Genomic DNA, 22,044 nt, shown 5'->3' with positions numbered 1-22,044 from the left:
AATATAATTTCGGTTCTGTAGAGCGTTGTCTCTGTCACTTATACCTAAATGACGTTTTGTCGGTCTCAACGACAGAGACAATAATGCTCTACAAATCTGATATCTCCTAATGTTCGATGTAGATTACTTTCTGCTGCGTACTGTACCTTTACAATTACCCAGTTCAGTTAACAAAATTGTTAAATAAATAAATACCTATTTAATTAAGTTTATGATAATCCCAGACTAAAGGAAACAAATAGACGAAAAACAAACTGCCAAAAACCTAACTATTCGGCATTCGGAAAAGTTGATAGACAAACAACTTAGTTGGCTTTTTTAAAATTCAAATTTCTAATCCATTTCTTTCCTTTAATTTCTCTTTTCTTTTTTTAAATAGAATGTGAATCGAAGGAGCAATCAATTAATGATTTTATTTATTTCAAACGTAACTTACATCTGGCAAAACAAGTCTATAATTTATTATTTTGGTCATAAGTATACAAAATTGTTAAAATTATTGAATACCTAAGTATTAGTAAAATCTTAACAAAGAATTGTGTCATATTGTGTTGATTCTTGATTCATTTTTTTTCTATCGTGGCCAATAAGTGACCAAAAAGACAAAATATACATCTACAATATTTTTTAAAAATAAGTAATATACTTACATTAAATTGCTAAATTAGAAAATTGGAAGCTATTTTTATGTTTTATTATTATTTATGCTGTAGATGTACATTTTATATTGAATATTATATCTAATTTTATGTTATTCTTAATATTTAATAATAGAAGAAGCACTTGGGGCTTAATTAACACAGTGGCAACACTGTATAGAAAACCTTTTTAATATACGAACTTTTTCTTCGATACACTACATTGAACTTAGAATCATAGATTTTTTATAATTCAATTAATTATAATTCAATTCTCTCTTTTGATTCAATTTTCAGTGATTAAGTTTAATTAATATTATAAATAATAAATTAAAACAACTTCCGTAAATTCGATTTGAGAAGGTACAAACTTAGACATTAGATAAATTAAATATTTTTGTAACCGCCATCGTCAATTTAATGACCACCTCTGACCTCACAGAGATAATTAATTAATTTTATTATACTTATTTGCATGTCAGTGTTGCCACTACTATACAAAAATTACAGATTAAAAAAGACCTTTAAATAGGTCGGAAAACTTCGTATGGAAGTAAAAAAACCATGATTGGTCATGCTCATGGCTGAAAAACTTCTGACCAGCAGAAATATATTACAGCTCTTTTCATTTAGTAACTTCATGCAAATATTAATGAATTTGCTAATTCTACTAATTTTATTAGTAATAAGTATTAATACTTGAAAAATACTGTACAATAACAAGAATAAATTGTTCGTTTATTAATGTAAAAAAAAGTAGGTATTTTTAAAATACTTACTGATTTCCATATAGGTAGTTACATATTATAGGTAAGTTATTAGGTATATATTTTGCATACATCGTTAAATTGCTTTTTATGAATTTACAAATTCTAAGATCACCTATCCTATCATTAACTATAAAATATTTTTGTCCTTGTTTTTAATTTAGAGTACCTATTCTAAGGTATAGTGCGACAAGGCTCTATTGGCACTTGAATGACATTGACAGGGGGGCGCTGTTGGAGATCAAAGGCTTAGAATATTCAAACAAGGACAAAGTGGACACTTGACGGCAACGTTAGTTCCGATTTTCGCCACGCGCCAAGATAGCCTTGTCGCACTGCAAATCGTTATTTGTTCAGATATATAGTTAATAAGGTAGATAAAGGAAGGTAATTAGGTCCTCGGCTACGCGCGAGTGTGGTTGTTATTCGTCACTGGAGGTGCTTCGGCCTCCTCCGCGGCTGCCTCTGCTTTCAGTTTCTTGTATTTACCTACAATTAACAAAAAACATTAAAAACGTTTGATTATTAATTCACTAGTGAGCACGAGTCTCCTCTCAAAATGAGAAAGTTTTAGGTATCGTCCACCATGCTGGCCAAGTGCGAATTGGCAGACTCCACGCACCTTTGAGAACATTATGGAGTACTCTCATCAGGTTTCCTCACGACGACGTTTTCCTTAACCGTTAAAATTATATTTAATTGCTTACAACATACATAACTCCGGAAAGTTAGAAGTGCGTGCCCAAAATCGAACCTATGACTTCCTGAAAGAAGCCGACGTTTTAACCATTAGGGTATCACCGCGGACCCACGAGGTAGAACAGCACCGTGAACAGCTGTCCCACTCCCACCACCAGGTTGATGATGAAGGAACCTGGAAGAGGAAGACTATACTCACGGGAAGTGTTGACCATGATGCAGCCCCACCAGATGCTCCAGCCCCAGCCCACGAGGCAGAACAGCACCGTGAACAGCTGTCCCACTCCCACCACCAGGTTGATGATGAAGGAACCTGTAGGTGAAGCAATTTTTACCTAGTCATTCTCTGATATGACTTTTAATGGTTATCGTTAAACATCAAGTTCAAAACTATAAAACCAGTCTTAAAATACAATTTTTTAAAGTTTTACCCTCTAACAAATAAACCTGGAATAGCGGTGGAATAGTTATACTCTGTTTTGTCTTTTTCCTTCAAATGTCAAATTACTGATGACAGAGAAAGACGAAACAGGGTATTTATTTGTTAGAGGGTTAGTTTTTGAACCACGAGCGAACGAATCATAATATTTTCACTCCAAACTAGTACACGACAGGTCGAGATGGCAATCGGGGTGGCGACACCCCGCACACCCATACAGTCCCTGCGCTAACCCGGTGCGGGATAGTGCTGGTGACGCAGGCGCCTAGTACCCCGATTGCCATCTCGACCTGTCGCGTACTATAGTTAGAGCAGAGGTATGCAATGATTTCATAAAAGAACTTTGTTCAGATTCAATTGAGACAACTTATTACTGAACTGTGTTCAGTAGGTAGATTTAACTACTTCCTTTATCTATGACTAGCTGATCCCCGCGGCTTCGCCCGCGTAGATTTAGGTTTTTAAAGATCCCGTATAGCCTATGTCACTCAGGAATAATGTAGCTTTCTACTGGTGAAAGAATTTTTAAAATCGGTTCAGTAGTTCCAAGGATTACCCCCTACAAACAAACTTTATATATAGATAGATTATTGACCTACCTAGTACCAACTGTTGATTTCATAATTATAGTTTCACTAGCTTATGCTCGCGACTTCGTCCGCGTGGACTACACAAATTTCAAACCCCTATTTCACCCCCTTAGGGGTTGGATAGAATAGAATAGAATAATGTTTATTCGAGGTATATAGGTGGTACATGGTGTAGGCAATATCGTCCTGTACAGCAGTGCAACACCTCGAACAGGTAGGCCACTCAGCTTGTGTTGAGACGTCAGGCCCCTCAGACACAACTACAACACTGCTTTATAGACACTTCAAAACTGACAGACTTTCATACAAACTTAAACCCCTATTTTACCCGTTTAGGGGTTGACTTTTGAAAAATCCTTTCTTAGCGGATGCCTACGTCATAATAGCTATCTGCATGCCAAATTTCAGCCCGATCCGTCCAGTAGTTTGAGCCGTGCGTTGATAGATCAGTCAGTCAGTCAGTCACCTTTTCCTTTTATATATTTAGAAGATGTGTGGGCACCTAAGGCATTCCCCTTTCATACTTAATTCTTACTTAATCTGACAAATACATTTGTTTGTTTCTCAGATAAAATAAGACTAAAGGCAGTTTAAAACAGGGCCCTAAAATTATTTATTAACGAGATGCTGTCAAGATTAAAGCAAAATATCTAAACAATATAGAATAGAATAGAATATGTTTTTATTCAAGTAGACTTTTTACAAGTGCTTTCGAATCGTCGGGTAGTTTTAATTTACCACTGGTTCGGAATGCCGTTCCTACCGAGAAGAACCAGCAAGAAACAGCTTACCTATCCTGTGTTTAGCTCCGTCGTGCACGCCAAATCGGGGAATCCCAAAACAGAGGCAGAACATACCGCTGAAGATTGTACCTGGAAAAAGTATGAAGATTTTTCATTGAAATTAGGCAGATAACAATTTACTAAAAAGTTTTTGCTGTAAAAAGCTATGATAGCCTAGTGGTTAGGACGTCCGCCTTCTAATCGGACGTCGGGGGTTCGATCCCGATCTAACTTTTCGGAGTTATGTCCGTTTTAATTAATTAAATTTCACTTGCTTTAACGGTGAAGGAAACATCGTGAGGAAACCTACATACAACATAATATTCTAAAAGGTGTGTGAAGTCTACCAATCCGCACATGGCCAGCGTGGTAGAGTATGGCCAAAACCCTTCTCACTCTAAGAGGAGATCCGTGCTCTGTAGTGAGCCGGCGATGGGTTGATCATGATGATGATGAAACAAATAGTAGGTAGGTATATTATACTAAGTATAGGTAAGTATAATCCGCAGCAGAAACAGCTGAAAACGGCAAGCGGCGCAAGTATGTCTCTCTTATCGAGAGTTACATTTTTGTTCCGTTTGCCGTGGAGACCCTGGGGCCATGGAGTCACAGTGCTACAAATTTTTTTACGAGACATTTCACCGCGATTAATAGCCTCATCTGGTGACAGAACGGCTGGCTCATTTTTTGCGCAACGGATCAGCGTGGCTGTCCAGCGCGGAAATGCAGCCAGTATTCTTGGCACCATTCCACGCGGGCATGATTTGTATAGTAATTAGATAAGGCTAGCTTTAACTTTTATTGTAATATTTTCATTTAAAAAAATTGCAAGGTAAGTACTTACCCAAGCCCGGGATGACAATGTTACAGAACAGACAGAAGTAGGCTAGCACGATCGGTAGGACAGGAATGGCCCCGCGCATCACACTCGTGTGCTCTATGAGAGATGGATCTAGCTTTTTGCGGGTATCCTGAAAAATGTAAAAAGAACTACTTATAGCCGAATTTTTAATTAAACAACATTTTTGGAAGTTTCCAGCCAGAGCTACCAGATTTTTATGAAAATAACTAGTGGGGGGGGGGGGGGGGGGGCAAAAAGAATCACTGACTGAATTGGTTCAGTAGCTACGGGTAACTTTGTTCCGCACCTCAAAAGGAAAAACGGAACCCTTATGGGATCACTTTGTTGCCTGTCTGTCTGTCTGTCTGTGTGTCTGTCTGTCTGTCTGTCAAGAAACCTACAGGGTACTTCCCGTTGACCTAGAATCATGAAATTTGGTAGGTAGGTAGATCTTATAGCTGACATTTGGGGAAAAATCTGAAAACCGTGAATTTTGGGTTAGATCACACAAAAAAAATTTAATTGTGGTCACGAACTAATAATTAGTATTTTCAACTTTCAAAGTGAGATAACTATATCAAGTGGGGTATCATATGAAAAGTCTTCACCTGTACATTCTAAAACAAATTATTATTTATTTTTATGCATCATAGTTTTTTAAATATCGTGCAAAATGTCGAAAAAATACAACTGAAGTACGGAACCCTCATTGCGCGAGCCTGACTCGCACTTGGCCGGTTTTTTTATTAATTAGGTACCTATACATTACCTAATGTCAAAACGTGTTGTTTAATTAAAAATTCGACTATAATGTTCGCGACTTCTTCCATGTGGACGATACTTCGTAGTCGTACCATATTTTAAAGGATTTACCTAACACTTTTATGTGCAAGGGGGGGGCCTTTTTACAATTTGGGTACGGAACCCTAAAAATGATGACTGTAAATGGTTCAATTAGGTATTAAGTATATTAGGTACCTCATCACCGTCATCAAACAGTACGGTGGAGCGTTTCCGCCCATTAGACACAATTATTTTGGGTTTCTTCACTGATGGCGATGCGTCGTCGTTCAAACTTGCGGAAATTGACATTATTATTACGATTTAAGTTTCTACTTTTATTGTGTTATTTAATTTAAGCTGTATTTTTTTAAAATACCATCCAGGTCTGTGTAGAAAACACACCTAGAATACACATTCTGACTTATGACCTTTTCGTAACACAAAAATTTAAAAAATTATGCTTTTCTTTGACTTAAGTAAATTAACTTAATTTAAAAAACGAATACATATTTTCGACGAGCTTACGCCAATAACGCGAAACCCGTACTGAAGGTAAGGTGTAAGTAAAACTGCTTATCATTCCTGTATCGATTTTGATGAGGTATTGTTAAAGTATGAAAGGTGTTATGACATTCTATGACCCAGTGCCGAGTTACCGACTAATTAATAAATCTTTAAAATAACAAAATAAGTACCTACCTAGCCTAACTTATAAAAGGAAAAGGTGACTGACTGACTGCTGATCAATCAACGCACAGCTCAAACTAGGTACTTACTGGACGGGCTGTTTGGCATACAGATAGCTATTATGACGTCGGCATCCGCTAAGAAAGGATTTTTCAAAAATTCAACCCCTAAGGGGTGAAATAGGGTTTGAAGTTTGTGTAGTCCACGTGGACGAAGTCGCGAGCATAAGCTAGTGTTTTATATTTTTGAAACACTTTTGAGTACATTTGTCTGTCTGTCCGTTTGTCATGTCTGTCAAGAAAATCTATAGGTAGGGCACTTCCCGTTGACCTAGAATCATGAAATTTGACAGAAAGGTCTTATAGCACAAGTAAAGGAAATAATCAGAAAACCGTGAATTTGTGGTTACATTTTCAGCACTTTCGCATTTATAATATTAGTATGTAGTACTTATGGATTAACTTATTTAAGGGTCAGTAACTTAAGATTTTATCGCAAAACAAAGTAACGTAAACGGTTCACGCACGTTGATATCACGAAGTCGTTCTATTTTTAATAACTTCATACTTTTAGAATAAATCAGTTATTACCCTTTATAATATAAACTATAAAGTACCAAAGCCCCAGTGTACTCCGGCCCTAATTGAAAAAGATCAAGAAAATTTTCACATTTCCTTCGAATACACACAAAATCGACGCAAGCGTGCCATCCTGTCCTGTATACTTGTCTTGTTATAATTAAAATGTTTTGAATATATTATATTATGTAGTTTTGAATGGTCAATTTATTTTATTGCGTATTGTCGGGGGCGCGACTTTAGTACCTATCTAATTCGTCTAGGGCCTAGGCCAAGGGTGTTGAGTTTGCTTAGGCCTCACTGGTGGGCTCACTACACAGCGATTGATTTTAGGTTTTTTAAAATCTCGCGGTAACCCTTTGATTTTCTAGGATAAAAAGTAGCTTATGTCCTTTCCCGGAATGTAAGCTAACTGTACCAAATTTCATCATAATCGGTAATACTGTTTGGGCCGTGAAAGGCTAGCAGACAGACAGACAGACAGTTAAACCGATTTTGATGAAATTTTCTAAAGAGTTAGCTTACATTCCGGGAAAGGACATGGGTTACTTTTCATCTCGGTAAATCGAAGAGTTACCATGGGATTGTTAAAGGCCCATCCGTTTAACCGATTTTTGTGAAATTTGGTACAGAGGCAGCTTGCATCTGTAAATTGATATAAGCAACTTTTATCCCGGAAAAGAAGAAAAGAGTTCCCACGGGAATTTTATAAAAACCTAAATCCACGCGGACGAAGTCGCGGGCGTCGTCTAGTTTAATATAGTCTAGTTTTATATATCTTCTCGGTAGGAAAGGCATTCCGAACCAGTGGTAGATGCATCCGACTATTCGTAAGTACTTGTAAAAGTTTATTCGAATAAAAAAGATTTTTATTTTAATTTAATTTTATTTTATATTTAGACTAGCTTATGCTCGCGACTTCGTCCGCGTGGACTACACAAATTTCAAAACCCTATTTTACCCCCTTAGGGGTTGAATTTTCAAAAATCCTTTCTTAGCGGATGCCTACGTCATAATAGCTATCTGCATGCCAAATTTCAACCCGATCCGTCCAGTAGTTTGAGCTGTGCGTTGATAGATCAGTCAGTCAGTCAGTCAGTCACCTTTTCATTTTATATATTTAGATTATCTACTATAGTATGGCCATTAACAGTGACTTCACTATACCCAGTGTCCGCAGTGACTTTTCTTGGTTAGTCACTCGTTTGGGTCACGCGAAACATTCGTGTACAAAAACTACAAAAAGTATGATTCGACCAGTGATTACGGGTGTTGATGTTTAATGACTATGTCGCAATTTTGTTTGTCCACTTGTTAAAGTAATTCTTTTGTTTCATCTATAAGTACTCTTTTTATTTATTTATTAAGATACAATACAAGCTAGCCCTTGACTGCAATCTTCTGGTGGTAAGAGATGATCCAATCTAAGACGGATGCGGGCTAACCTGGAAGGGGTATGGCAGTTTTTATTACCCCATACCCCTTTAGTTTCTACACGGCATCGTACCGGAACGCTAAATCGCTTGGCGGCGCGGCTTTTGCGGTAACTAGCAACGGCCGAGGCCTCCCTAAACAATTTAGATTTTAGAAAGTAAACGCATGTTGTAGATACTCACTTCAAGTAAAGTCCTTGCAGTCAAGAGCTAACTTGTATCAAAAAATAAAATAAAATGATATTTTAAGTTAAGACTTGGAGTGCAATCAGAATTAGTGCCAATTTGTATTAATTTATCAGCATTTATAGAGTATCTATATAATCTAGCAGCTTTTCTAAAATATTACGAATCTCTACATCGCATTCCTCATGTCCTATTATTTACTATCCTATTAATCACATAATGGTAGGGATTTTCTTGGCAATAATACGGTAGGCTACCAGATCTTTCCAAAGGAACAAGACTCGATTAAGAGTCCGGACTTTTGATTCTTAGGTTTAACTAGCTTATGCTCGCGACTTCGTCCGCGTGGACTACACAAATTTCAAACCCCTGTTTCACCCCTTTAGGGGTTGAATTTTCAAAAATCCTTCTTAGCGGATGCCTACGTCATAATAGCTATCTGCATGCCAAATTTCAGCCGGGTCCGTCCAGTAGTTTGAGCTGTGCGTTGATAGATTAGTCAGTCAGTCAGTCAGTCAGTCAGTCACTGAGTCAGTCAGTCAGTCCTCTTTCCTTTTATTTATTAAGATTAAGATGACAACCAGGACTGTCCCCGATGACTAAAAAGGACAAAGGTCCTATCTAGTTATCCATTTGGTTAAATGTTGCTTAACCAACATGATCATTGACTGATATGCACATTAGTAACAAGGCTAGGCAGTACTTAGTGACTTTATGAGTTCACAATTTAAATTTTATGTATATAAATCCCATTTTGGGCGCCACTGGTTTTTTGATTATCAAGTAGGTACCTACTCGTTATTCTATTTTGGTAAAATTAATTTAATTGTTATAAAAATGTCTTACTAAAATACGACAGAATATTAGTAATTTATTGTGAAGTAAGTGAATATTTCTTATAAGTATATTTATATGCCAACAATACCTTTGACACGCAATGAGCTTTCGGTCACTTCAAGGTAACGTTCTTCCGTGATACTTTTCTTCAACGATACAATTTTTTAAAGGGCAAAATAAATCTAGGTACCTTTTGCTACAGTTTTTTTTGTCATTTTATTAATAAACTAGCTTATGCTCGCGACTTCGTCCGCGTGAACTACACAAATTTCAACTCCCTATTTCACTCCCTTAGGGGTTGAATTTTCAAAAATCCTTTCTTAGCGGATGCCTGCGTCATAATAGCTATCTGCGTGCCAAATTTCAGCCCGATCCGTCCAGCAGTTTGAGCTGTGCGTTGAAAGATCAGTCAGTCAGTCATTTTATTAAAAAACCCACACTTTGTATTTTCTACAATACATTAAAAGATTATGGTTTTTTTTGAAAAGTAAATAAAATGTCTTACCTCTGGAGGTAGAGTTGGAGAGAGACTCTTGTTCTTGGAGAAGAGACTGGTTCGTCTGCTGTCGGACTCCGCCACTGTGGACTGTCTTCTGCACGCGCCCCGAATCCACCGACATAGGCGGTTGTTGCAGCATCTGAAGATAATTTAATTTATTATTCTCATCACAAAGAAGGCACTTCTTCCTAATTCATCATTATCATCATGATTAATCCGACACATCCGGCGAGATATCAGGCGCAGGATCAATTTCTTTAAATTATGTGCTACAATATCACTGACTTTCCAACAATGGGCTACTACTACTTCTTCCTACTTCTTCCTTTGTGGGAAGAAAGAGAGAGAAACGAGGATAGGCAGCTGTCTGCCTGTGTCTTTCACACATCTGATGACATAAATACTTACGGAGAGTGTACCTGGAGTATGCTGTCCTGCCTCTTCGCTTCCTTCTTCTTCCCACAGCAGCCCGTCGTTATTTCAGCATGTAGGAGCAGCGTATACTTACCTGGACGGTGGATGGTCGCTCAGTATACTGTCCCATCGTTCTTCTCCCTTCTTCTATCCACAGCTGCCCGTCTCTTTCTCGCAATAAATGACTTTATACTAACGGGGAGGGTGGCTGGTCACTCAGTATGCTGTCCCGCCTCTGCGCTTCCTTCTGCTTCCCACAGCAGCCCGTCTCTTTCACCACGTCTGATGACGTCACAGGCGGCGTTATTTCAGCGTGTAGTGGCGGCTCTGATACGTCGGCGACACGTTGGCGACGACAACACGCGCAGAGGACGTCACGTAGTTTGCGTTTTCGTTTTGTTTCCGTTTCGAATTCTATTGTCGTGCCCTGCGGAGAACGTACCTAATGAAAGTAAAGAGTACCCCATTGGTTATGCATATTTATTTTTTACTAGCAGTTGCCCGCGACTTCGTCCGCGTAAAATTACTGGTTTCTCATGAGATCTTAAATTTTCCCGCTGCAAAAGGCCTCACTTAGCTACTCACTCAGTCTCACCTGACATGGAACCCAGAATACCTAAATGTCAATTTTCATATCTCTAACTTCAAAAACATAGGATTTTCATATAAATTTTCAACCCTCATTTCACCCCCTTAGAGGGAGAATTTAGTTAGATCCTTTGTTATCTGATACCTACCCCCTAGTCAAAAACATAGGACTTTCATACAACCTTTGACCCCCCATTTCACTCAGGGGATGTTCTCAAAACCGTTTCTTAGCTGACACCTACGTCCTAGAAAGAACCTACCTTCCAAATTTCAAGTTTGTAGGCTTTATAGTTTCTGAGATTTCGTGATTAGTCAGTCAGTCAGTCAGTCAGTAAGTGAGTGGTATTTCTCTTTTATATATTTAGATGTCCCACTGTTGGGCAAATACCAATCTGGTCAGTTGTCATAAAAATGAGATAGGTACGATGGAATACACACTTTCGCAATTATAATAGGGATATTAGTATGTATATACCAGTTTAGCGTTCTGGTGCGATGCCGCGTGGAAACCGACCAGGCGTATGGGTTTTCATAAAATTGCCATAAGTACCCCTTTCAGGTTAGCCCGCTACCAGCTAAGACTGCAACTGACCACCAGGTGAGATCGCAGTTAAGGGCAAACTTGCATAGAAATATTTAAAAACTTGTTTGGATTAAATTCATCTTCAAAATCTTAATTTTTCTTGGTAGTTACTAAAGTACCAAATCTGTATATTATATAAAATTCAAAGTCCTGACTGACTGACTGACATATATATCAACGCACAGCCTAAGTCGCTGGTTCTAGGGACATGAAATTTGGAGGGTGGAGGGTGAAATTCTACTATCAAGGGGGTTAAATTGGGGATGAAATTTTGTATGAAAGTCCGTCATTTTTCAAGTTATTTGCATGAAAATTGGTATTTGGGTTTTCAGCAATAAATGAAGAAATATGTATTTTACGATTTTTGGAAATTCAACCCCCACCTCGATTTTCTAAATTCCACCCGAGCGAAGCCGGGGCGGGTCAGCTAGTCTATAATGAAAGTAAACATAACTTACTTTTCCCGCGGCAATTTCAACCTCCTCTTCCGTAACTTTCTTCTTAAAGCAATTCATTTTCTTCCAGAACTTTTTCTCCTCCCCATTTTCTCCTACCCCCTCTTCTCTTTCTGTGTCTCCCTCCCTTACTTCTTCTAAAGGTTGGGCCTGTTTGATGCAGCATGGGCAACATTTAGCTTTGCATTTCCCCATGAGACGGACGCAGATGTTGGGTTTGGGTTGGGTCTTAGTTGGGTCTTGGTCGGATCCTGTTGGGGGGGATTTGCTTGCTCTATGTGCTCGTGGTGGTGGCTTCGGTGTAGTTCCTGTGCTCTGAGGGAATCTAGAATAAAATAAGTACGTAATTAAAATACAGCAAAAATACCATGTTGAAAAACAGAAAGGTACTTAGGTACAGTCTATTAAATATATGAAAAATAAAAATAATTTTATATGTAAATATTTATTTTTTATTTTGTACACGAGACGGTATGAGAATAAGATTAAAGATACAGGGTGTAACCAGAACGCTAGCAAAAACTTAGTGTGGATTTGAAAAATATTAAATCACTAAAACTACAATTATAAGGCAAATGGTTATTGGTATTTGGACTGTGTTTAGGTAGTATAATAAAAGCGCTAAGTTTTTGCTAGCGTTCTAGTTACACTCTGTATAAAAAGCTGTGTAAGATTAAAAATAAAGTGTAAATGTGAGTGTAATGTGGTAAAGTTTAGGTAATTTAATTACTATTATTAAAATAATTTCAGTTAAATCAATTAAAAATAAATAGGTATTTTATATTTATTTATTTAGATAAATTACATTTAAAAGTGTTCGTAATAAGCTTGTTTGAAACAAACATGCGGTTTGGTTTACAATAATAAAGGTACATACACACAACGTAATAAATATTTTTGTAAAACCTTTCTTTTACCTCAACAATTTAGACGGAGGAGCCTCGAATCTATAATAAATAATGAAAAATAAATATTTATCTGTGTAAATATGAAGCGTCTTATAATAAGTACCTATCTTATAATACGCTACTTAATTATTATCAATATAAAAATTATGTACAAATCCAATCAATCAGTGGTTCCCAAAAATGTTTTGTACTTCGGGTCACGAGCGATCGGGGGACAAAACTGAGAAAACTACTAGAGATTTTTAATTGGTAAAAAATTCATAAGTAACCAAGTAAAAAGTAAATATAGTATTAAGAAAGTAAATATAGTAGAATAAGAATAAATAGAATAATAAAAAGTAAGTAGGTTTAGTAATAAAAAATGGTAATAAGTAAAAATACAATTTACACACTTTATTAATTACCTATTCTTTAGCTTAGCCTAACAAAACCGTATGTACAATACAACAAAAAAATGTTTCTTTAAATTTCGCCTACTTACCTTGAATAGCAAACACCCTATAACACGCTATTGGTAAAAAGTAGGTACCTACCACGGATTTAGAGTAGCTAGATACAGCACCCGACCAGCCAGGCGTGCTCGAAATTTGAGCCAAATGTGAGACAAGCATCTATCTTCATACTATCATTAATCATGATATATTATGAGATCATGTCAATACTATTATTCCTCTTTAAAATACGAAAAATTAATCCTTTCTTCTGTCGAAGTCTGCTGGCTCTCTGACTCGTGGCGAATGAAATTTGTGATTGCGTCTTGTTATCATCATTAAATGATTTGCGTGACGTCATCATAGGTAGAAAAGAATAGGTACAGTACGCGGCAGAAAGTAATGTTGGTCTTTAGAATAACATTTCGCCTTTGTACAGCAATGTCTCTGTCACTCATACCTATATGACGTTTTATCGGTCTCAACGACAGAGTCAATGCTCTACAAATCTGCTATCTCCTTCTAAAAGTACATATATTACTTTCTACTGCTTTCTGTACAGTATGCGGCAGAAAATATTGTACATCGACCTTTAGAAAGAGATAGCTATAGGTAGGAAAAATAGGTACCTACAGTACGCGTGAGAAAATATTGTACAGCGACCTTAAGAAAGAGATAGCGGTCCGTAGTCGTAAAGTATCGTCTCTGTCGTTGAGACCGATAAAACGTCACATAGGTGTGATTGACAGAGACAACACTGTATAAAGCCGAAATCTCATTCTAAAGATCGATGTATAATATTTCTTGCCGTTCTGTGCGGTTGGTTTTCATACTATTTAATGAACATGCGACATCTAGCTTCTCGAAGTCCATGGTGCCTAGTGCCTACCTCCTCAAATAGGTATAAAACATTAGCAAACGGAACTTATGATTAGATCGGGGTCAAGTATAATATATAGGTTAAAACAATTACCTACTTCAAATGTTCGTTATTTTTAAAATTATTGATTGCTGGCTGGGATTGATTTTTTTGACGACAACAAAGCTTGGCAGAAAATCTCGTCTGATAGCAAGTGGTAACACTGCTCGAATATTTTTTCAAAGGATAATTCAATACTGTCATATCTCCTTCTAATAGAGATGAAATTACAATCTAAGATAAAATTCTATTTTAATTTCTATTTATATTCTAGATCAAATGCTACTTTGAAGAATAAAGTTTACCTACATTTAATACTTTTTCATTCTACGGGCAGAAAATCCTTTCGATTAACCCGATTATACACAATTAAATATTGCACATAAGTATTATTTACTTTATGTATTTAACTATATACCTTGTGGTATTACTACATTAATTGTGAGCCTCATGTGGGTACACACAGGTGACACAGATGGCATAAAAGTTACAACTTCTACTTAAGACGAACATGAGAAAATTATACTGAATATTTACCCTTCATCCATGTATCGTTTTGGTAATAATTCATTTGGTAAAATATAAACTGTTCTATTTTGATTCATATTTATATTTACACAATTATTTAAATATTATATTCTGGTAGGCTGTTTCTTCCTGAATCTTTGCGTACTTAAATTCTATTCAATAACTAATCAATTCAGGATAAATATAAATATTTTAATTTCTTGGTTTATTTCTTGTTCGAATTTTAAGTAAGTTTGATTTAACACTATATCACAGTTATATTTAAATATTTTTGCAGAGTTTTTGTATAATCTGCAATCTGAGTCACAGATAACGCATTCGTTTAAATGTCACTGTCAAAACAATAATTTGGCGCCATTTTCCAAGTGATTTACATTTAAGTTCAGAACGACGCGTGCCGTCGGCGACCGAGGTCGAACTAGCTTGAACTAATTCTTCAAGGGTCGTTAGTACAGGGGTTGATTCGAGTGCTATGCGATCTGTTAACGCCAAGAAATTGTTGGAAACGCGAGCGTTTCTTGAAAAGCTGTTTTAGGGTTCTGTTGTTTGATAACCAATTAAATAATGCAATTTTTAGATATTCATCTTATATTCATTTTTTGTTGCTCTGTACCCTCCACTGAATGCAATTTAACTTTGCTAGTTATAATTTTTTTGCAAAAAAAAATTATTCTTGTCAAGAGAGCGAAAAACATGAGGAGCATGAAAAATATTAAAAACTAGAGGATGACGGTGACTTTGTCAGCCTAGATTTAGGATTCATCCCGTGCGAACCCTTGGATTTTCCGCGATAAAAATTTAAAATCGTCTAAACGGATGGTCCGTGAATTGGTAACAGACAGACACACTTTCCCATTTATAAAGTTCTCCTTCACCGTTAAAGCACTTGATATTAAATTACTTGCTTAAAACGCACATAACTCCGAAGAGTTAGAAGTGCGTGCCCGGGATTGAACCTCCGACCTCCCGAAAGGAGGCCGACGTCTTAACCACTAGGCTATCACGCTCTCACTGTTTATTACATAATGATAGGAATTATCTTGGGATAGTAATGTAATGGACTCCCAGATCCGTCCTCAAGTTACTAATAAAAATATTAATTACTAGATGATGCCCGCGACTTCGTCCGCGTGGATTTAGGTTCTTAAAAATCCCATGGGAACTCTTTCATTTTCCGAAAAGTAGCCTATGTCCTTCCCTGGGATGCAAGCTATCTCTGTACCAAATTTCGTCAAAATCGGTTGAACGGATGGGCCGTGAAAGGCTAGCAGGCAGACAGACAGACAGACATACTGACAGACAGACAAACACACTTTCGCATTTATAATATTGGTATGGAAGTATGGATGACTTAAATCCGAAGTCTCTTTCATCAGAATATTATACTTGAACTAGAATAAAATAACATCCTTTGCTCTAATGCTTAAGAGATACGGTATTGGATCCACCGGGAATCGAACTTATACACCCACGCTATCGAGGCTATTCGCAAAAAACCTTCTAAATAGGTAAGTAGGATAAAAGGGAAAAAGCAATCTATCAACGCACAGCTCAAATCACTGGACGAATCGGGTTGAAAGGCCTGCAGATAGCTATTAATATGACGTAGACATTTGCTAAGAAAATTTTTTTGAAACTTTATCCCCTAAGGGGTTAAATAGGGGTTTGAAATATAGGTAGTCCACGCGGATAAAGTCGTGGGCATAAGCTAGTAATCAATACAGTACAAGTTGCCTAACAAGCTTTATAATTATTTAATTAGGCAAAGCTATTTTTCAAAAGTTGTATTAAACGTAACCGCATGATATACTAGGGTTGCCATACTTTAATCGCTTGAGTAAAATACGCAACGGAAATTAAAAGTAATTGGGGCCAAATTATGCCAAAATGCCTTATCTAACTTATCGATAGTCGATAGAACGTTGAGCCGTGAAAATTTTACGTAAGTTGTCGATACAAAATTGTTGGGCAGATCCTTTGAAAGCATAGACTAGAGTTGTAATGGTTGCAATATTTCTAGAGCAGCATTTGTATCGCAGATCTCTTCTCAGAATGAAAAGGTTTTAGGCCATAGTTCACCACGTGGGTCAAGTGAGAAGAGATCTGTGCTCAGTATTGGACCGGTTATGGGTTGATCATGATGATATTAATTAATGATGAATGTATCGCAAAATGGATTCAATTTGAAAAGTGTACGTTCGAATTTTTGTTATTTTGTAAATTGGCGCTGAATCCGCATTTAGTCATGTATGTCTGTGCCTGTCAATAATATAGCTCCTTATCATAATATAATGCAACTCTTAGGCGTCATCCTAATACAATGCGAATGTGCGACGTACGAGTAAATTCATCAAAATTGGTTAATAGGCTACTTGACACTTTTTTAAAGTTGGTCTTAAATGGTTAATATTTGTGCTATTATATCAAAAAAATTAACACTATATTTTTTTGCGCCCTAAAAACCGTAAAACTTTCATTTAAAAATATATTTTTCTTAGACAGGTGAAAACACTGTCGGCCATGTTTGGCCGATAGATTATCTGTGCTCTGACGTCATGCATTTGTAAACAACAGCATAACCTCCCAAAGTTTAATAAACATGACTTCTATACTAGTGTACATGAAAAATATAGTAATTTTCGTTATTGTATCATCCGAGAATGTAAAAAACGCATCGATAAAGACCACAGGAAAGTTGTGGATTAGAGTGCCCAGTGAAATAAATATACGTAAACACGCGAAGACTTGCTTAAAGGGATCCTATATGACTAGCGACTTCAACCCAAATTTATTTTTGCAAAGATCACTTTGTTGTAATAACTTATTCAATTTATAAAGAGAAAACGATATTTTTTTACGTTTACTATGAGTTTTTAGAAATATATAAAAACTAGCTTATGCTCGTGACTTCGCCCGCGTGGACTTCATAAATTTCAAACCTCCATTTAACCCACTCAGGGGTGGAATTTCAAAAAATCCTTTCCTAGTGGATACCTTCTCTTTACCTACAAAGAACACACCCACCAAATTTCATGTATCTAGGACCAGCTGTTTAGATGTTTAGGCTGTGCGTTGATATATAAGTTAGTCAGGACTCTAAATTTTATATATATGGATACTACGTTAGTCCCCGCGTGACATAGGGATGACATTTCTTTGTTTACATATTTAATGACTTCACATCATGGCTGACAGCGTTTTCTGCGTTTCAAATAAAAATAAAAACTGTATTTTTTAAAATTGGATTTATATATCCATCCTGCGTTTTTAATAATCGTTATTGATATATTTCGTTGTCTTAAGCAAAATACTATAATAAATAATGATTTATTGGACGAAATTAGATATGAGTCAAGTAGCCCATTATTTAATTAACCAATTTTGATGAATTTGCAATGCACGGGGCTACAATTGATGACTTGAAAAGAGCAACCGCCGAGTTTCTTGCTGGTTTTTCTCGGTAGGAACGGCATTCCGAACCAGTGGTAAATTAAATTAGTTAACGATTCAAAAGCACTTGTAATAAGTCTACTTGAAAATTTAAATTATTTGTATTTAAATTATTTAAATAAACTATTAATAAACTTAAATCTAAAAAAAACAACATTAAATTAAAACTAAAATAAATTAAATTAAATCTAAAACCTCATCGAGACCACCGCAGCGAGGCATTGTACCCAAGATGCTGGCAGCATTACCCCTTTGGATGGCCAAACTAATTCTTTGACCAAGGTAGCTGCCAGCTCTCGGGTCCCCGGTTGAATAACATAAATTCTATTCTATTCTATTCACCAATTTTGATGAAATTTGGGAAGGACAAAGGCTACTTTTTATCCCGGAAAACCAAATGATTCCCACGGGATTTTTAAAAACCTTAATACTAAAGACGAAGTCGCGGGCATCACAACCAACCTAACAAAGAAATCATCTTTTTAAGCATATAAAAAGTGTGCTTTGTTGACTCGAACTGAGGTTTGCTGCTCTGTGATCTGAACTCAGTCAACAGCGTAGATTAATGTTTTGTATAGGAATATAATAGCGGAGAATAGCGGTGTTTTTCTTCATTAGGTAATTTGATTAAAAATGAACTACATTCAACTTAAGTTTATAAACATGCTAAAAAGGTACGTGTGAGTCATATTAGTTTTGAGCATTAGTCAAGTCGTAACTTTCTTAGTCGATTTCATTATCATCATTATCAACCCATCACCGGTTCACTACAGAGCACGGGTCTGCTCTCAGTCGGTGTGAGAAGGGTTTTGGCCATAGTCTACCACGCTGGCCATGTGCGGATTGGCAGACTTCACGCACCTTTGAGAACATTATGGAGAACTCTCAGGCATGTAGGTTTTCACGGGATTTTTAAAAACTTAATTCCACGCGGACGAAGTCGCGGCCATCAGCTAGTAATAACTAAACCATAGCTTTTGATAGACCCACCGAGTAGACCCATACCCATTATCCTAATCCTAATTTTTACTGAAACTGATTTACTCTTCTTCTTAAATTATTTGACGTAATTCGGGCTTTTACAGTGGTACTTGTCTAAATATATAAAACGAATAGGTGACTGACTGACTGATTGACTGACTGACTTATCAACGCACAGCTCAAACAACTGGACGGATCGGATTGAAATTTGCATGCAGATAGCTATTATGGCGTAGAGTGTAGACATCCGCTGAGAAAGGATTTTTGGAAATTCAACCCCTAAGGGGGTAAAATAGGGGTTCGAAATTTGTGTAGTCCACGCGGATGAAGTCGCGGCAATAAGCTAGTTATTTATATTTTTGCCTTAGACTTTTTAATTAATATTTATAAAGTGACAACCCTATTGGTATAGTATGGTAATAGGGAAGGTGGTCACGCCATTCTTCGCTCGATACGATGACCGGGGTCCAAAACCACGAGTTCCTCAGTTTTTATTGCTATTAACATAAGGGCTATATTGCGACAGCACAACTATAATGGGCTTGCAGAGTTCAATTCATAGATTCCCAAAGTTGTAAGCCCACAGCACAATCCAAAGCAAAGATAAAAAATAAATAATTTGGAAATTGCAAGAAGAAATTATTGTTCTGTATCCATCAAAGCCTGTTCATCCTTTTTTTACTTCTATCTAGCTTAACAACATAATATTATCATAATAGGTATATCGTATTTTACAGTTTTTTTGTACTCTTGTATATCCCCAGTTGGGGTAACTCTTTACAATTGAAGTTTATTAAAACTTTCTTTAGGCACGTGGAGTACCTATCTTATTGTACTATACGTCGAACTTTAGAAAGAGATAGTGCTTTTTGTAGAGCGTTGTCTCTGTCGTTAAATCCGACAAAACATCACATAGGAATGAGTGAGAGCAACGGTCTACAAAGCTGAAATCTCTTTATAAAGGTCGATATACAATATTTTCTGTCGCGTACTGCTGCAAGCGTACTGCAAGCGTCACTAAAATGCTAACGTTAATAGTGCTTGTAGTACCGATAAATGTAAAACCTAACTAATGTTAATGGTTTAATTTACAATTAATTATGAAATTTTAATATATTTTAAGAAAATTAAAAAAAAATACTACTGTTATATTGAAAAAGATTTAACTTCTATCGGCAGTCCCCATTCAGTATTGACTGCCAATTTTTTCATAGTTTTTTTGCTACAATAATTAATATTCTATTCAATTCCCACGCGTGGTAAGCATGACACTTTGAGAACCCATGTTTCAGGCGGTAACGAATACAACAGAGCAACGTAAGTAATTAAAACAAAAGAATAATTGTAAAAGCAAGATATCTCATTATTATAGTAAAACGGGTCACTGTACTTAGGTAGATTTAGATGGTTCTTGAGCAAGAGATTTAGTTTTAGCTGGTTTAGATCATCATAAACCGATAGACTCCACAACTGGACATAGGTCTCTTGTAGGGACTTCCACACGCCACGGTCTTGCGCTGAATCCAGCGGCTCCCTGCGACTCGTCTGATGTCGTCCGTTCACCTAGTGTGAGGTCTTCCAACGCTGCGTTTTCCGGTGCGAGGTCGCCATTCCAGCACCTAGGGACCCAACGTCTATCGATTGAACGAACTATGTGCCCTGCCCATTGCCACTTCAGCTTTGCAACTCGTTGAGCTATGTCGGTTACCCTAGTTCTCCTATGGATCTCCTCATTTCTGAGGAGACAAATATTTTCCAATTTTAACATAAAAATAAGAGTAATATCTGCGGAAAAATATTTTGTTATTTTTGTATGTTAAAACATTAAAAATATTTGTCGTTTACGCCATGTGACGTCATTTATTGCCTTTCGTACAGCGTGACGTTAATAATTAATTATGTTAAAAATATTTTTTAATTATTCTCTTTAACCCGAATTCAAACCCCATAAACTACCGCTATACAAAACGAATCACGTCATTTTATTACTGCAGTCCAAGACCCTAACATACTCATACCTACATCAGTTAAGACTAGAGAGTTATGAAAACGCACTTTTACCAACACTTTCCCAGTTTAAAACGCATAGTTATATTAGCAAAATATATATTATAATAGCAACGTTTATGCAAACCACAGCCTGACGTTATCAGAGAGTGAAAACCGATGGAAATCTACGGGGAAAACTTTCTTACACTTATTATAATAACCTGGGGGAATATGCGTATTGTTTGTATGAAAGGAAAATTAATTGTCATCCATTTTAATCTACATTGCATTTAAATACTATTTGTCATTAGAATGATGTCGACGACTGCGTCCGCATGGATCTTTAAAAATCGCGCACCAGTGCGCGATTGCGTTAGAATGACAGTTACAATATCACGATCTCAATCACCTCTGATTGGTTGACGCTTGCTCAATAGGCTACAAATTACAATTCATTGTTGCAACAATACCATGAATTCAGCCAATCACAACAATTGCGATTGTAATATTGATTGATGCAGCTTTTACAGAATCGACCAGCTGATGGACTTTTAAAAATCCCTTGGGAAGTCTGATTGAATTTAATCTATGTTCGTTTCGTTCGTTCTTTGGGGTGCAAGCTATCTCTGTAATAGGTGTCCGTCAAAATCGGGTCAACGGATAGGCTGTGAAAAGATAACAGACAGGCATAATATTTTCACATTTGTAATAATATTAGTATAGTAGAAGAGCCGTGATAGCATAGTGGTTAGGAAGTCCAACTCCTATTCAGGAAGTCGGGGGTTCGATCCGGGGCAGGCACCTCTAACTTTTCAGAGATACGTGCATTTTAAGAATTTAAATATCACACGCTTTAACGGTGAAGAAACCTGCATGCCTGAGAGTTCTCCATAATGTTCTCAAATGTGTGTGAAGTCAGCCAATCCGCACTTGGCCAGAGTGGCGGACTATGGCAAAACTCTTCTCATGCTGAGAGAAGACCCGTGCTCTCTAGTGAGCCAGCGATGGGTTGATCATGATGTTAAACTGTATTATTTTG

At 36.8% G+C, this 22,044-nt stretch overlaps 1 protein-coding gene across 1 annotated transcript in view; it reads right to left on the bottom strand.

Moving 5' to 3' along the window:
• Opa1 (Opa1 mitochondrial dynamin like GTPase) overlaps nucleotides 1–22,044 on the bottom strand; it is a 135,006-nt gene that overhangs the window by 88,492 nt on the left and 24,470 nt on the right. The window lies entirely within an intron of this gene.

Source organism: Maniola hyperantus, chromosome 25 (assembly GCF_902806685.2).
Source record: "Maniola hyperantus chromosome 25, iAphHyp1.2, whole genome shotgun sequence".
NCBI classification, from domain to species: Eukaryota; Metazoa; Arthropoda; class Insecta; order Lepidoptera; family Nymphalidae; genus Maniola; species Maniola hyperantus.
This window is presented reverse-complemented; position numbering and strand designations above follow the sequence as displayed.